Genomic DNA, 14,376 nt, shown 5'->3' with positions numbered 1-14,376 from the left:
TCCCTCCACAGGAGCTCAACCCTATAGGCCAAAATCAACATAGGAGAAAAACTGATTAATTTTTTTAAACCCAGAGAATTATTTTTTTTTAAATGGATGAGAGAAGCCACTGTTATTGGCCGGAAATCAAGTCGTCTGTGTTTATTCCCACACCGGCGCACACACCCATTTCTAACTGCGCGTTTAGTAAATTAACAAAATAAAACAAATATTGGCCGCTAAATGTCACACTTTTTCACAACCACTATACAATGTGATGAATTTTTATTTTACCCACCCTGACTTTTGGATCATTATTATTTTTTTATAATGCGTAACTGATTTCTGGACCGATTCCTAATCAATCACTTTCCTTTTTAAACAGGGCTTTGGCGCCATCAGGTCATCTCTGAAAATGAGCAAAAAGGTGAGTTTCTCTGTGAATAAGGTTCCAAATTTGTTTTGTCGCATTTGTCGTGCTACAATCTGAATCGAACATGGCGGATTTGACCCCAATAACATTTTTCTTTCACATTTGCGCTCTCATTGTCACAATGAATTCATGTTGTCTACTTAAAAAAATAAATACCCCAGCACAAATAAATGTCTTGTACTCGGTGCAAGTTGAGTCAATAAACACCCCAGGCCACCAGTTGAGGAAGCGGTAATCAACGTGAAATGGTCTTGCCGGGAAATTAAATGTTAAAAGAAAATAAAGCGCATAAAGCAGTTAGCTCCATCTTTGCTTCCATTCGCTGACCTTGCTACCCCGCTGAGATGAGTAAGCGGACAAACGAAACGGACCTATTTTACGATACGTATAAATCGGCGAAGAGGACGAGCTGGTTTTATAAGGAGAAAGCCAAATGAGAGAAAAAGATCGAAAAGGCAGCGTCGGTTTAGAACAAACCACTCGCCACTCAATTCTTCGCAAACGCAAGTTGATTTTTCTCGCGTTCCCTACAGGCGACAAGGTTTTATTAGCACTACCTGCCATCGTTCCCGAGCCTCGGGCCACGGTTATTGCACGGTGTCGTGTTTGCGTGTGTCAAATTGCACTTTTAGGCCTTTGCCATCGATTTGCGAGGCGAGCTCAAGATGGCTGGCAGATGGCCGTAGTCTTATTATTCTCCTTTGCTCCCGAGCCCCGTCGCCCGAAAGTCGATGCGATGCCATGATTTGGAATGCCGTACGCTGAGGTATCTCCGTATGGGGCGTATTAGTTAGATGATTTGTAGCTTCCTACAAGCATTAAATGGCTGAATAAAAAAATAAAAAAGTCCTAGTCATAATAACTTCTGGAGCTACAGGTAGCGAGTCGGTTCAAATTTAGGCTAAAGCCATTCCTGGCAATACGAGACGCTCAGCTGCCGGGCAGATTAGCCCAAGCGTTTACAGATGTTAGCTCAGATTGTTTTCACAAATTAGCAGTTTTGGAGTTTGGATCAATTTCCGCCACCCTTCACTGCTAATTAGAAATCGATGAAAATTAGCCACTTAGCGTTTGACTGTTTGTGCTGTCAATTCAGCGGCCACAAAACAAAGCTAGCCTCTCTGATAGTATCCTGCTTCGACTCCATCATTTGCATTTTTGTCTTCTGTATTATTTCCAGAATGTTAGCTTGCCGGAGAGGATGATTGTGTATCATCTGTTTTGTTTATCGAATGGCATAAACGTGATTTCTTTGTCCACAGCGCGTTTTATTTATCCATGATTCCATTTAAGCCACTCGCCTGAAAAAAAGTCTTCACAAAAGTTGACTTGAGGCACTTACAGTAAACTTTAGTATAAAACCAGATTGCTGCTAGTGTTGCCATAGTTACCGTGCGAACATAATTGATTTTCAAGCTAGCTCAGTTATTTTCTTGTATTTTCTTATATAATGCCGCCCAACCAGCGCTGAAGTCCAGCTGGTTGACAAAAATAGGAACGCGGTGACTTCGATAACGAATCTGACATTTACCGTCGACTTCATTTAGATCAGCGATTTTAACAAGCAGCGCTCTTAAGTCGCACTTGAATTAGGAAGGGCGTAAACAGGAACCTGCGAGGACGACCTTTTCGCTACTCTTTCCGTCCGAACGTTTGACAAAGAGTCGCATTGAACTCTCAATCCGCTGGCCCGCCGAAGCCGAGCATTTCTCGCCCAAATATTATTCCTTTTGTTTTTCGAGTCCAGCCGCCGAGTGAATGGAAATAGCCAAAGCAAATAGTCTTTGAGGGTTTCAGCCTTTGATTTTTAAACGCTAACCCTGAAGGTAAAATAAATATTGGCACAATGCTTCACCTTGTGTAAGTATGCGCTGGAAAAATATTTCACATCTGAGCGGTTCAGACCGTGCTCATTACAAACTAGGCTGATTACATTTCAACTGCCGTTTTGCGTGCTGAAATTATTCACGCGGTCCGGCGATTTGACGCCGGAACGGGATCCAGGCTAGGTGGGACGCGCGATGATCAACGCCCGCGGCTCTCATCACGAACGGCGAACGAACGACCTGACAAACGGAGATGATTCATCACGTTAATGCACAGAGCGGGCTCTTCGTCACGGCCGCAAATTAGTCGCGGCCTTTTCATTTGCAAACATCCCCCCCAATTCCCGGATCCACAACCTGTAATTTATTTCGCTCGACAATCTGGACCAAAGATCACACGAGCCTCGATATTGTCATGTGATCTCAATTGGAATTAAACGGAGCCTTCATTATCAAGACTTTTTTTTTTTTTTTTTCGATGAGAATGATTGTTTCAGTATATATCAATTTTTGGACATTTTTATTTGTCACTTTATCACAGTGATAAAACTGAAATATTACAATTTACCAACAAGTTTAACTGGCAATTGCGCCAATTAGCGCTATTTACTATAATCAGCCCAACATTTTTTTTTTTTGATTTAATCGCTCCGCTCTTGCATGTACAGGATATAAATCCACCGAGTCTCACAAACGACATTGTGCATTCATAAATTGCAAATGCCACTTCAGCCTGATACTTATTGATGGTGTTGACATTACGGTTTCCCTAATGAGGAATAAATTCCGCACGCGGCGCAGTGCAGGGTCAGTGACGGTGTATTTTTATTTTTTTTGTCTCTCTCCCCGCATCCAATGAGTGCAACTCCTCAAGTCCAATGCCCCGAAAATTAACAATTAACAATAATTTAATTTACTGTTTGTTGTCAATACACATTTTGTAGCCAATGCTAGCTGTAAGAAAAGCGGAAAATTAGTGAGTGGGTGCAAATATGCGTCGGTGAGCTTTCAATGAATAGTCGCTAGGTCGTAAAAAAAAAAGGCCATTCGGCGCATCGTAAATCAGAGCGAATCGGTGTGTTACTTAGTCTTGTCACGATGTAGCATAAATGTATGTAGCGAGTTCCTGCTCAGGCTATCGCATTCGAAGCTTTCATATCCGAACGCGCAAACGTATCGGACCTGACAGCACAGGAGTGCAGTTCATTAAGGAAAGCACATACGAGAAGAAGAGGCCGTCTTATTCCTCCAGGACGAAATCGCTAGCACGGTGTGCATCATTAGACTTAATATCATACACGGGGGGTGAATGTTGTTTTGAGGCTTGGTCTCGCCACCGAACCCCCGCCCGCTCACCGAAACAATTAGTAGCACTTTGCAGCAAAGCCCGGTGGTTTGTCTTTATTAATCACGCTGCCAAGGCGGCTGATTGTAACCAAAGCAATCAATGCGACATTTTCCCCACACGGGGAACGAAAAATGAAAAGTCGACAATGTGAGGGTTTTCGATGATGAGGTAAGGTATTTTATATTGTCAATCTTTGTAATTACTTTTTAAAGCGGCGGTAAATTTTGAGGGTGCGTGCATGCGTACGCTTATTGGCAAGACATCAGAATGAAATATTAGTTTTGGAGCAGCCGGCCGAGAAGATGCTTGTTTCAGCAGGTTGCGCACGACACCCATCCTATCAAACCGGCCCAATCAATGATTTTTTGAAAAAAAAAATCTGTCTTTGTGTCAAGCAATTGAAGGGCGTTGGCCCGACAACCCACATCCCTCCTCCTGACTTTAGCGCTTGCGTAAGATTGACGCTATACAGCACTGGTGTCAAACTCAAGGCCTCGGGGACCAGATACGGCCCGCCACATCATTTTATGTGGCCCGCCAAGACAAACTTTTTTTAAAATAGCGATATTGCTAGCAATATTTGTTAGCATTCATCGCGTTCAACTATATTTATACTATACCGTATTTTAATACTATTTCTAAACTCTCGGCCTCAGGTGAGAATGCGATAGACTACCACCAACTGTAACTGAAAATGACGAAAAGCTATTTGATGTTGCGGCGCCAGATGTTCCTCAGGAAGCTATATTAGATGCGGTTGTGAAAGTGCTAATTGGTCGACGACCGCGAAAAGGAATGCATGTCGTTTGAGATGTGTTAATCAATAATAGATTATCCGCTTCCCTCTTCTGCCGGTATATATTTGAGTAGTAATAAGACGGCGTGTTTTGTAATGTTTTTAATATGCTAGCTTCTTTACATACGGAAAACCTTGCATCGAGAAAATAGATGAAGTATGCCGATTTCTATGGAAAATTAATTATTGTACTTTTGTTGAAGACGTTAGTTTTGTTCATATGCCCTCGGTTAGACATGGACATTCTGCCTTCATCTTATCATAATAAGGACAAGCAGAATAGAAATTTGACTGATAGGTGGATGAAACTAGGCTAGACAATAACTCAAACGAGCAAAAGTAACATTTGTTGCATTTCAACCTTCAAAGTTGAACACAATTCACTGGTTGACTTCTAATTGGAAATTTAATAATACCTTTCCTCTTAGGAAATAGCGTAAAGCTACTTTGGTACTAATTAAGGGGGTACTTGAATGCGCACCAACATCCAGATAAAAACGATTAAATGGTTGTGAAATTCATTAAAGTGTAATAAATCTTATTAACATACAAAAAAAATTATACCGACCAGTTGAAGAAAGTTGATTAGCATTGGCTAACCCCGTTAGCCAATTCGTACTGTGCGAAATCGATTCAAGATTCGTCCAAAAGATTCTTTCACTGAATCAAGATTCATGATTCGACGTGACTCCATGCTCGGCAAATCCACAAATGCTACTTACTGACATGTCATGACAAAACCATTTCACACCTCGTCTAAATTGCTCAAATGAGTCCGTGTAGAACAAAAAAAAAAATAAAGTCAATGAAACCTTGAAGTAAGACGACTTCATAAGAGCTCATCGACGTGATAGCTTTTTAAGTCGGAGAAGTCACGGTGACATAGTGGCCCGTCCTCCAGAGTCATTTTACCTGCCAGAGTCTTGCTGAAATACTGCGCTGAAGGTGGCTTAAAGAGGGATAAACGCGAGGTGGTGGCGACCTGGAGGAAGCGGGTGCCAGCCAAAAACCTCCCTAAATCAGCGCACTAAATAAATCCTTGTTAGCTCATGGAAATTACCGGCGCGCGGATGGCATAACGTCGAGGCTGCCTACGGTGCGGCAAACTTTTCAAGGTGATGCCTGAGAAACCCCGCATCGGCGGCGGAGCGTTGCCGTGGCGACGGAATCATACTTGATAAAGAAAGTCATTCAATCAGGAGCGAGAGCGTGTGTGGAGCGTGTCGCTTCTTCTATGAAGGAGTTGTTCACACATTCATCAGGCTGCATGATTTTTTTTATCATAATTAAAGCGGGCGAGATGCATACCGAAATCGGGGCGGATTTCAGCATGAATTCCCAAATTATAATATTTCATATATAATAATAGTTGGAAAGCAAATCGCAAGTACGCCACCTTCCTGTGGTCCGCCGTGCTTTTTAATTTCAGTTAAATTTGTTCCATCTCGCTGGCTTTTATCGTCTTGTAAAGCTTTTACGCAAACGAGGACTTTGTCTTTGCTCCTTTATGAATGTAATGATGTCCGCCGCTTTGACTTGAAAAGACCGTTGGTGGGCGTGGATTTTTCCGGAGGCATACCAAAATATAATTTCCATGTCATGTGACACATGTGCTTTTGTTTCATAGCGAAAGTCGAGTATTAATTGCGCTCCTCTATTCAGTCTGAAACGACAGACATTAGCCACTGTGGGAAAAGAGAGCGGCCACTTTACTAGAAAATCCATGAAATTAATAACCCTGAATGAATTAAAGTTGCTCAAATTTGCCTCGATGTGATCACTCATTTGAAGGTTCACGATTTTTACCACTCTGAAGGTATTAAATTACTGGGAACTAATAGACGCTCCCACACGGGGGGGTTACATAATATCCCCCCCTAAAATGGCTTTTACTCCAAGCACGAGTAAGTGCTGTGCATACCTTCAAAAACGTGGAGTAGTATTTTGGGCACGAACGAACCTCAGAAATTAAAATGAACTTTTTTTTTGTTCATTTAAAAAACTAGTTTTAAGTTACGACACGATTAAGCTACAATTGTATTGACACAATAGGCAAACCAACTATTAATCACTATTAAGTAATATTGTCTACGCCAAGGCTCCAACTAGCATTAGCTGTTAGCATGTTTGTTTAATTTCTGTACCTACCATTTTCTCCCAACATCATTACTTCTAAGATGGCAGTTAGCATGAGCTGTTAGCTTCCGAAACTAGCATTTGTTTTTACAAACTTTGCTTATTTTTAAGACGTCAGTTAGCATTAGCTGTTAGCATGCGAACTTAATTTCTTGATTTACTTTTAAGCACCTGAAACTACAATTTGAAACTGTTAGAATACAAATTTAATTTCTTGATTCCTTGCTTCTACATTTCTAGATGATTTATTCCGAGGCACCTTTCAGGTTAGCACGTCCGCTGATTTCTTTATTTTACCCTCGTGTAGCCTCTGAAACTCAAAATTACCTCGACATTTGATATGTATGTGTGCTACTATTGAATTATTAATGAATGGAACCGGGATATGCAATATAATACGGCTTGGCCCTCAGGGAGTGTTTTTCAGGTTACCAGGAAAAAAAAGGCCCATTTTTCTGTTATAGTGTAGGAGGAGAGATTTCATCGAGCAGATGCTGAATGCAGGGTACGAGGTCTTCTGAGAAACGTACCAGTTGCTACTTCAAAGGAGCGAATCCGATCACAAACAAGCCATTGTTTCTATCCACCTGGAAAATAAGCAGTCGCCAAATTTGAATTAAGGGCCGCTAATCTGTTGACGTTAAACACAATTACAATCATCAGTCGTCATTTTGCGACAAGGACAACTCGATTGTATGTCTCGGGAAGGAAGACGAAAACAAAATCACTGGCTGTTCATTTAGCACCTTTCATTTCCCACTGTCAGGCCTTCTTCGTTTGTTTGCCCGCTTAATTAAATAGTTCCACTCGGGAATCTCGTGGGACCGCGCTCATTCCGCTCTCAGATCCATTTTAGCTTCTTAGCCACGCCAATTCGACATCACTATGCTGCGAGTTAGCTTCAGGTTGAACTCGTGCTAAACTCCACACTAAAAATAAAAGTAACGGAATTAAAAAAGTCAAAACTAAACTATATAATAACTAATATAACTATAAATAAAAACTCATGAAAAACTCCGCTACAGCTAGCAATGCTAATCTTTTATCGAAGCTAACAGAGCTTCCCAATATGGCAACATCAATTTACTTTTTCTGTATCTTCTTTGGGTGTTTTGTAACAAAGTAAATACCACCTCCATGTTTTCCCCCCCGTGACTCCAAACCATCTAACCTTTAAGTCTGAAACTCTCGAACCAGTGCGGAACGCTCCGCCTGCCAGAAAGCTTCTCCCAATTACAAGACTGTCAGAGCCAATTAGCCCGTCGGCAGATGAGCCCGCACCAGCGTCTGTATCCGCACTCGACGACTCTCGTATTGTTCCGACTCGACAAAATGCTCCGCAATTACCGTGAAAGATTTGTTTAGAGTGTTGGGGCACGCCGGCATAATCGTCACTCATCGACTGTTCCGACAGTTACTTGTGGCGAAGCAATGCGGCTCTTTTCATATTTTCCCAGCAGCTGTTCTCAAATGAAAAATCCATCATTAGCATACGATTTATCTACGTGCCGCTGCTGCTTGGCTTGCATTTTTTTTCCTTGATTCTATTCGGCGGAGATCAGCAGTTAAAACCTGCCAAATGAGATTAGAGATTAAACACCCGGCTGGTTATCGGGGCGCCGAGCGGGCTCGAACCCCCAATGCAGCATGGGATGAAAAGTCCTGACAGGTAAATAAAATGGAATTTCACGATGTCACACTCACTCGGTTTGTGTGTGCGAGACTTCAGAAGCTGTCAAAAAAAAAAAGAATCTCACAAACACACCGGCAGATTGTTAAAAGGTCCATCTGACAGCTTCTCCACTTTCCACTCTGTGATTCCAGCAGCAAACTTTCATTTATGACCGGCGCTCGTGTTTCTCCAGTCTCGCCGACGACGCCTGGCTTCTCAGCGACGATACTTTGTTGGAGATGATTGCGCCACGCGAGGCCAGACCTCCTTTCATGCCGGAACGCGCGCCGACGCCACGCCGAGAACAAAGTGCTCTGTGTTTGCGGGGATGCTAACTTAGCTCCTCTGAGGTGTCGCTCATTAAACAAAAGCTGCGCTTTGACGTCGCGGTAAAAACAATCAAAGTGCTCCAAACCGTGTGATTCAGTGAAAGTAAATATTTTTGAGCCAGTGAGTAAGTCATTTATTTTAGGTTCCCCACCAAAATTGGTAAAAGCTGCCTATTGTAGTTACGCACAATAAAAAAAATAAAAAATCAATACCTTATTTCATTCCTCAAAAGGAACCATGTCGTCGCTTGACCGCAACGCTTAATCTCCTTGACAACGCCTTGACTGTTGACCACAGACACCCAACAGCAAGTACACAAACTTTGACTGCCCGTCAACAAAAAAACATGGCCAACAAACCTGTAAAGCGCCAACGCTTCGCCGTATGACAGCAAAAAAAAATTGGCTGTCGCCTCTGGAAGGTCACCCACAAAAACCCAAACGGCTATAAACAAGTAGGTGTGTGTGTGTGTGTGTGTGTGTGTGTGTGCGTGTGTGTGTGTGTGTGTGTGTGTGTGTGTGTGTGTGTGTTTGTGGCCACTGCGGAGCAGTAACCACGCCGTCACGCTATTTCAAGGAGATTTCACACCGACTCAACTATCATTAGCCCGTTTAATTGCTCCAAAGAACTCCCGTGCAGTCGCACCAAAGCAGGATTAAACGCCGGTTGATCTTCCTCGTCACACTCGTCGTCTTCTCTGATTCGAACAATAAAGTCAAACTCGCCGGGGGAACATCCTCGGTGCTATTCATCACCTTTTTTTTTTTTTTTTTTGCCTTATAAAAGTAGGCAGTTTTTTTTTTTTTTTTCACCCTCTTACCTTTTTAATTTCAGAAAACATGGCCACTGTCAGTGTTGATGTTGTTCAAAGCGCTTTGCTGAAACAATGGCGGGGAGTAGACGATAATGTTCGGCCTCCTTTTGTCAACAGGTAGATGTAAAATTATCGCAAGCTAAGCTAAGGGATGCGCTGCAGCTGCGAAAACGCCGAAGCAACGCGGAACTAGCAACGCTCGACAGGTAAGACCAGATTTTTAGTTTAAATTTGTGTCTGGCCGTGATTGAGTTTCGCTCTAGCCGCTCCCACAACAGCGCAGTCGTCCCTCTCTCAGATTTGCCACATTTTACTTGTCTACAAAAAAGTCGTTACTATTGATCTCTTTAGATTTTTTAAAAATATTATTATATATATTATGTATTATTATATTATTTTTTTAGATATTGTTAGAATATATATAATATTCAACCATCAGCAGTTTTTAACTTTAGCATTTTATTACTGATGCATTCTGTATAAAAAAAAAAGTTAATTAATGCATTTTAAAAAATGTCCAACATGAACTATTTTGGACCCTAACCCTAACCCCCCCCCAATATGCTGGCATATGTCTGTCGGTGTGCTAATTGGTGCTGATTTCAAAATACTCCGACTTGGCAGTGGTGCGTGCGATCCCCTGATTGCCAGTCTCGTTAGATTTTTGAAAGGCAGTGTACTGGCTGAAGCTCTCGTACTAAACGTCACGTGGTGGTGAAGTGTACCTAATAAAGCGTCCAACGGTCCCCAAATGAATTCATGTTAAACCAACGCAGTTTGATGAAGACGTTTTTTTTTTTTTTCCCCCCAAACGTCATCCTGATCACTCCTAACAGAGCCTTTTGATTTTTTTTTTTTTTTTTTTTGCACCTCTCACGCGGCCGGGCCAATGAACCAGCTATTGAATATTGATCGACCATCCCCAGGGGAAATTAATGAGGTATCAAAGTAAAAGGGGGCTCCATCACATGTCAGGGGTAGAAAAGTAAAACAGGCGACAGGCCAGAACTGCTTTTAGGTTTTGGCGTTGATGTTCCGAGGCGCCGTTTTCCAAATTGGGGTGCGCAAGCGATGACAGCTGTTTAACCCGCGGCGCTATTGTCAAACTGGGGGGGGATTTATGGATCAAGCAAGAAAGCACACAGTCATCCCAGTTCTTTTTTTTTCTTTACTCCAGAGGCGTAGCATTCAACTTTCCAATTACGAGCGGTGCAAGAACAGCTGCTTCCGAGCTTCGGTTTAGCTTTGCAAAGTGCACAAACCAAACAGCGGCCAGGCTGTGAAGTCAAACTAGCGGTGATGACATTACACGACGTTTTTCCCCCATTGGATGCTAGCTGACGCGGCGACTAGCGCACCTTTGCCAAGGCGGAGCCTCCACGGTGATCAAATTTGGAGCTTCCGCCATCTGTCATCGACGGAATTTTGTGTTCATCAGTGAAGCTCTCCGGTGAAGCTGTTTCGACGGGCCTCCGGAGCTTTCCTCTATGATTCGACGATTTGACCCCAAGCAGCAAAGCTAGCCGCGTAAACCTTTTAGCCGGCGACCGATTTTAAGCCCGCCGAACTGATAACGCGCAGACTTAGTCGCTCTCGGGGCGGGGGCCACTCCGGGCCCTCGTCGGACCTTTCCCCACCGCCGCAGTTGCACTTATCATCTCATCTATTCCCGAAATTCAACGTCATGGCATCAGGCCAGCCAATGACGAGCTTCCAGCTGCGCTCACCTGCCAGGCTGCTTTGGGATTTCCGCTTGTCGTTTTGATAAGATTACAACTTGAATTAATGCATCTACTGTAGCGGCGGATTGCGCGTTGGCTACCTGGGCCTTCAGTAGGGATTTGCCCGACTTAATCCGACTCTTAATACCGCTGATACCACGGAGCAATTATAGAAACCGTCAATACTACACAAAAAAAGCATAATAACGGCACTAAAGTATGCCGCTGTGTACTCCTTGAGCCGGTCAGAATCAATCTTTTGGTCCGATTGTGTCACAAATATAACGAAAGTGCTTTATAGTCATCAGAGATGCCGATTATTCGATGCCTGAATGTGCGCAGGTGGCTACAAATGCGTTTTGCTAGTTGAACCTCACTGTGACAACTTGCCCCTCCCACGAGGACACCTCTGAAATCTGATTGGTTAAAACAGCCCCAGTGGTTATAGATGTAAAGTTACAGTACCACTATATCGGCAGGTGGCCGATAAATGGATCGACATAGAAGCTGAAATCTGATTGACCTGATATAAAGAGAATCGACTGGTGGAAATAAAAGAATACAATTTCCTGAAATTTGCTTTGGGATTCCCACTTCTCATGTGCGAATGCGCCAACTGCGCGTACTTCTTGGAAGCTGTCGCTAGCTCGTCTTGCTACGCTGCTATTTTTGCCCTTTTGTAATTAAAACAGGCAAGAGGTGGGAAAGCTCTCATTAGGAGCACTTAGATTGTGATGATGGTTTGTAACGGAGGAGTCAAATGCTATTGAGAGATGCATATTTATGAGATGTCAGGAAATAGCACGTGTTTCGATTCTGGCTTAAGCTAGCGCTGCTATTTGGACTCCGATAGGCTATAAAAGCTACGACGCTTTGAGAAGTAACTTAAAATGAAGTTCGTAGTATGACAAGGATAATCCCGCCGCAAAGTTTGATGACTCATTTGACCTTTTTGTGCCGGATAGGAGTGGAAAAAGGAACGGGGTTTCTGCTTCGATATGGAACAATTGTATCGGAGGGAGATAAAAAGCCTCCACGGACATGGCGGCGCGGGGCCAAATCCGATGTAATCCTTTTTGCTTTCACGGGGATTAGAAGTAATGATTTGGATGCTTTATCAACAGGGCCCATCTTAAGTGAAATTAAAATCAGTTATCATTATGTTGCCGATTCTCCGTTGGAAAGCGGCTGTACAACTTTTCACGATGTTTTCCCGCAAATGAAAACCGCTCCCAGGTGTTTCTGTTGCATGCTTCGGTTCAAATACCGCACGGATTAAAAATAATTAGGATTTGAGATACAAGTGAGAAGTGACTTTTTGACCGAGTTGTATTTATTAATTTATTTGCTTTAACTTGCGAGGGCAACTTGAGACAGAAAGCCTTGAATGGTGACGTGAACTCAGATCAAGTCACTTTTATTATATAAATAGACCAAAAAAATATTTTAAAAAAAGAAGCAACAGATTGTTTATCGCCAGTTTACTGGAAGTTGACTGGCTAAGGAAAAGAATAGAGAGGATCTTATTTCAAACAGGCAAATAGCTTAGATTTTCAGTTCGCTAGCTTAATGCTAATTAACATGTAGCTTAGATTTTCAGTTCGCTAGCTTAATGCTAATTAGCATGTTGCGATGACGTCATCTTTACGTAAACAGTGCAGCGACGGATGTAGCGAAACAACTTAACAGTACTGCCGCTGCAAAAAACAACTATCAGTGCCGTACTGATGAGCGGAGAGAAATTGACACAATTAAACCTAAATTGAAATGACAAATATTCTGGCATGGGTAACCCCAAAAAAAATCCCTTGGTTGTGCAATTTCACGTTTCGCATGGTGGCCAGACACTCGAAGCACTGTAATTCCATACAAGCAATTAATAGAGACATTTTCCATAATCCGTCCCCTTTAGGACACGACATTCAATGTGAGGAAAAAAAAAATGCAGAAGTATGCGTGTGTGTCATTGTACTTTGAACGTTTCCGTCGCGGGGTGTTTGCCAAGCACTGGAGAGTGAGATTGCCAAGTGCGAGTGGCCGCCCGAGACAGTGAGAGACAGCGGCGGCGACGCATGATGATTGCCACTTTCTCGTGTGTGATTTCTGAAAGTGAGACCCAGGGAAAGGGAGTGGAGGGGGGAAAAAACAAGTCAACGCCCAGTGATTGTCAAAATGCTGTCAATTTGAGCGCTGTCGACTTGGCATCGCCGTGACAACAAGCTGCTGGCGAAATGTGCTTCGAGCCACACGATTCTCCCCGTACGCTTTACCATTGCATTTTTTTTTTTTTTTTATCTCGTGGCCTCCGTCCACACGTCGGGCATATTTGCACAAGTGACAGCCGCAAAGAATAGCTGATGATGCCTCCGCGAGCACTCTTCCAATTGCAATAACAAATTGTCTTGCTTGTAATCAGCCCGCTGTTCCCTGCTGTTCTCATCAAAATTCTTTTGAATGTTCTGTTGCCATGGCACCTTGAAAAATCGGCTGCTGAGATGTTTTTTTTTTTTTTTTTTTCCCACCCTTTATTTTCCCCTCCCCTGATGTCAGCGCTCATTTTTCTGGCCACTTACCGCAAAGACGTTGATCCTCGAGATCCATTTGGGATCAAATTAGTACATACAATATTTACCTTGCGTCTCATGCTGTGCAATTCCGTGGCGGCGAGCATTGATTGATTCATTCCCATGATTTTTTTTTTCTTTGGGAAATGCATTTAGGAAGACTAAAGCACAGATTACAGGTACAGCAGATTCTCCGAGGGTCATATCCGGGCCATTGAACATGAAGGAAATAGAAAACATCTTTAGTTGCCGTCGTAAAATCTGAATTGACTGAAAAAGCCATTTAAGGTAACATATTCAACTGCAGGCCATTAGTTGGCGGTAGTTAACGCAGCCAATTAAATCTGCAAATAGCCATAAGTGGGCCTCTGTACCACCAATTTGGGACATATGCATGGCTTCTGCAGAATCTTCTCATGTTAGAAATTTGGCTCAGGGTTTGTTTTAAAAGCCCCGCGAGGGAGCTAGCTAGCTAGTATAAAACGCTAGCCAGCATAAAACGGCCAGAAGCCATACTAGCTAGCATAAAACGCTAGCTAGCATAAAATGGCCAGACGCCATACTCGTTTGGTTCAAGAATTATTCTAGTGATCATTCAAAGCCACAAACTAGGATCCTAATATAATCCAGGATCACCCAAACCAGCAGGACTCTCCGTATGTAATTACGTACACGAGTGATGAATGGGTCCTGGCACCGCTAAGGTCATATGGGACACTCACAAGACGTACATTCATCATACGAGACATTTGGACGA

The 14,376-nt window shown here is 42.9% G+C and overlaps 1 protein-coding gene across 1 annotated transcript in view; it reads left to right on the top strand.

Moving 5' to 3' along the window:
* The first annotated feature begins 384 nt into the window (after positions 1 to 384).
* lrfn1 (leucine rich repeat and fibronectin type III domain containing 1) overlaps positions 385 to 14,376 on the top strand; it is a 102,611-nt gene continuing 88,619 nt past the window's right edge. Inside the window, exons 1-2 of the mRNA XM_049725281.2 lie at positions 385 to 406; positions 9,452 to 9,540. The gene's annotated coding sequence lies outside the window, so the exon portion shown is untranslated. The remainder of the gene's footprint in view (positions 407 to 9,451; positions 9,541 to 14,376) is intronic.

Source organism: Syngnathus scovelli, chromosome 7, assembly GCF_024217435.2.
Source record: "Syngnathus scovelli strain Florida chromosome 7, RoL_Ssco_1.2, whole genome shotgun sequence".
In the NCBI taxonomy this organism is placed as follows: Eukaryota; Metazoa; Chordata; class Actinopteri; order Syngnathiformes; family Syngnathidae; genus Syngnathus; species Syngnathus scovelli.
Note: the sequence above shows the minus strand (reverse complement) of the source record. Positions and strands in the feature narration are given on the sequence as shown.